Below are 3,778 nucleotides of genomic sequence, written 5' to 3'. Positions count from 1 at the left end.
TGATTGATTCCACCCAACGCTCTTTGCCAAGTACACATCTCTACTTTCATTAATTTTGGGGCGTCTTATTCAATTTTAAAGCAATGTAAAACAAAGTGAAGTGTTTTTGAAATAGTATTGAGTAAAAGTTGACATATTCCAGTCTGTGATTATCATCAACATCCATTCCTTTAATTTCAGTCTCAATAATTCCTAATTTCTGCTTTTCTAACTCAAACATTTGGTACAATTCCCTAAAAATGAGGTTTATTGACCATAAATTGCCAAAATAACTGTAAAACTAAAGTTAATGAGTTAGAGTTACGTAGTGTTAAACGTCAAAAAAGTGACAAACGTGGTATAAGTGTTGAAAAAAAGGGACAAAAACGTCAACAAAAGTGTTAATTTCTACAATTTCTAAGACAACACGAGGGTTGATGTGAGTAAAAGACACCACTGACCCTCAGAAGACCTAAAAATAACCACCTCAGGCTGCGCGTGAGGCGGACTTTTGACAGGTAGCAACGAGTTTAACAAAACCTAAACTTAAATATCCAGTTTTAAGTCTTTTAATCCGGCTACGCGTGAGACATTTAACTTTAAAACAGTCCTGGTTTAGTCTCAATAACTTGTCCCTGTATTCCAGTTTAATGCTAACCTGCTAACATGCTAACCTGCTAACACCACACCTGCTAGCAGCTACAACAGCTGTAACCTTCCGCCGTTGTGACGCGAAATAGATCCTCAAATTCCCTGTTTGTGAGACACTTTTAAAACATTACAAGTGTCTCAAAATAATAAGAAACGTTTAAGAACTCTTACTGACTTCGTATTTAAGAAAAAATATGACTTAGTTTCTCATTAATAATGAGATATCTCACGTAGTGAGCTACTAACTGATTACTTTGAGATACTATCTCATTCTGATGACTAATATGATGATTTTCACGACATTAGCGGAAACGGGCTTTCATAGCACGTTACACCCCAACGGATTAAACATATTAAATAAAAAGAACTGCAAAATACATGTTCCTGTAAATCAATATTTGGACAATTAACGTTAATTACGCTTAGCCGAAATACGGCGAGGCTAAGCTAACAGCTAGCTAGCTAGCTACTTACTTACTTCTTTAGCCTGATAACTAGCTTCTTATCACAGTTCGGCTAGCTAACGCGGCTAACGTTGCTAGCTAGCTAATTCAGTTTGAGCTGAATCCGCTGAAGTTTCCCAGGGAACGGACGCGGCCGAATCACTCCAAAGTTGATTAATTAAGTTATGAACTGATTCCTAAACATGTATTAATTAGCTAATTAACACACCAACCCTGCCGTTTACTTACACAGCTGTCATTTCCTAACCAGCATCTTGCGGCCAGCTCCAAACCAAAGTTCACTTCTTCGCTTCCTTTTACTTTGACTCACTGACGCCCAGGAGCCGCTCGCTGGCGCACCCTAGCGGTGAAACATGGGTACTGCACCCGTATCCACTTCGACACGTTACAACAACTATAACTGTACATTATTTTGCATTATAGTGTTTCATTTTTTACAGAATATTTTAAAAAGTCTGTTTACTTGCCTCTGCATTCATTTCTGATGTTACACGCTACATTTACTTAATATTAACTAGATATAATCCTGATATGATGATATAAAGGCTGGACTACAACAGAGCTGTGTGGAGCAGTTTGTGATCGGTGTTTTCTGTCGGAGATGGTACATCCCTTGGGGGGGGGGTGACTTTGGGCTTTTTCACATTGTAAACCTATAAACGGGCACGGATACATAACACAATAAAGGAAAGGGGAAAAGTCAAAAAATATAATAGGAGCACTTTAAAAATATATATTCTGACATTTCTTTCTCAAGATTAGGTAAATATGTAGCTGCTGCAGAGCCGACTGGCACCAACCCAACATCCCCAATGCATGTCTCTCTCTCTCTGTGTTACTATCTCTCTCTCTGTCTGTCTCTCTCTCTTTCTCTGTCTCTTTCTGTCTGTCTCTCTTTCTTTCTCTCCGTCTGTCTGTCTCTCTCTGTGTCTGTCTCTCTTTCTCTGTCTCTTTCTGTGTGTCTGTCTCTCTCTGTGTCTGTCTCTCTTTCTCTGTCTCTCTCTGTGTCTGTCTCCCTTTCTCTGTCTCTCTCTCTCTGTCTGTCTCTCTTTCTTTCTCTCCGTCTGTCTGTCTCTCTCTGTGTCTGTCTCTCTTTCTCTGTCTCTTTGTCTCGCTTTCTCTCTCTGTCTGTCTCTCTTTCTCTGTCTGTCTCTTTCTGTGTCTGTCTCTCTTTCTCTGTCTTTGTCTTGCTCTCGTTCTGTGTCTGTCTCTTTGTCTTGCTTTCTCTCTTTCTGTGTCTGTCTCTTTCTGTATCTGTCTCTCTTTCTCTGTCTCTTTGTCTCACTCTCTCTCTTTTTGTGTCTGTCTCTTTGTCTCACTCTCTCTCTTTCTGTCTGTCTCTCTTTCTGTGTCTGTCTGTCTCGCTCTCTCTCTGTCTCTTTGTCTCTGTCTCTTTCTCTCTCTTTCTGTGTCTGTCTCTCTTTCTGTGTCTGTCTCTCTTTCTTTCTCTCTGTCTCACTCTCTCTGTCTCACTCTCTCTCAATTTACAGCAAAGTAACGTCTACACAGACAACCTGGGTCCTGTGGGACCTTTCCGACTGTTGACCTGGAGTAGAATATAAAAACAACTTCCCGCTTCACCTGTGTACAAGCAGAGAGACAAAGACACATTTGGACATTACTTTTACACAATTAGAGCAGTTACACGCTAGCCAAATGTCTCGTAGTGACAGATAAGTGTATGATCGGACTGCATATTTAGTCTAAAGCTCTCCAGAATCTCCTCTACGAAGACACGCGGAGTTCAACATGTTGAGCTTAATTCTACTTCTTTAGGCAAAAATAAACAAAAACATTAAAAACATCCCGATCAACGCAAATCTTCTTCATGAAACCAAAACGTGTAGATGTGAGGATTTCATCTCTCCCGTCCTCTTTGTCAATCTGTAACCAAGTTTATTCTCATTAAGGGTTAATCAGCTGAGATATATATATGTAGATAGATAGATATAGATAGATAGATATAGATAGATATATAGATATATATATATATATAGATATAGATATATATTATTCATCAGTTTCTTTGCTGCTTCTATCGATAATTAATCCAATATGATCATCTTCTCCCTGGTCAACGTGAGATAATATAAAATAAATTACACGTCTGTTTCCAGGCATGCACACTCGACACCTCACTCATTGTGTTTTTAAAATCCTTTTTAACTTTAATGAACACCAACTGTAGTTTAAAACAAAAAAGAAAAGAAAACAACAAATGTTCCAGAGGAGGAGGGGGGGGGGGGGGGAGGAGTCCCGACAACAGGTCGGATGGATCGGATCAGAAACCACATCAAATTGTAGATTCTATACAGATATACTCGTTCAACAAGTCTGCATAATCTGTCGCGTTGGATGCATCTGACGTTGGGTGGAAATCGCCCGTTATCGCCACGGCAGCGTTGAATATTTACTGCAAACAATTCGGACCAATTTAAGGCTTCCGACAACAAGAGTCCAAACCGGGCCTCGTTGGACTGTCGACCCTTATCTAGAGTCCGAACCGGACTCTCAACCCTTATCTAGAGTCCGAACCGGACCCCTTTGGACTCTCAACCCTTATCTAGATTCCGAACCGGACTCTCAACCCTTATCTAGAGTCCGAACCGGACTCTCAACCCTTATCTAGAGTCCGAACCGGGCCTTGTCGGACTCTCAACCCTTATCTAGAGTCCGAACCGGGC

General features: G+C 40.4%; 1 protein-coding gene across 1 annotated transcript in view; it reads right to left on the bottom strand.

Annotated features, from left to right (window-relative positions):
- Nucleotides 1-1,429, bottom strand: part of c2h6orf120 (chromosome 2 C6orf120 homolog) — a 2,953-nt gene extending 1,524 nt beyond the window's left edge. Inside the window, exon 1 of the mRNA XM_034856299.1 lies at nt 1,323-1,429. The gene's annotated coding sequence lies outside the window, so the exon portion shown is untranslated. The remainder of the gene's footprint in view (nt 1-1,322) is intronic.
- Nucleotides 1,430-3,778: the final 2,349 nt, after the last annotated feature.

Source organism: Etheostoma cragini, chromosome 2 (genome assembly GCF_013103735.1).
Source record: "Etheostoma cragini isolate CJK2018 chromosome 2, CSU_Ecrag_1.0, whole genome shotgun sequence".
Lineage (NCBI taxonomy): Eukaryota > Metazoa > Chordata > Actinopteri > Perciformes > Percidae > Etheostoma > Etheostoma cragini.
The sequence above is the reverse complement of the archived record's forward strand: the minus strand, read 5'-3'. Positions and strand labels throughout refer to the sequence as shown.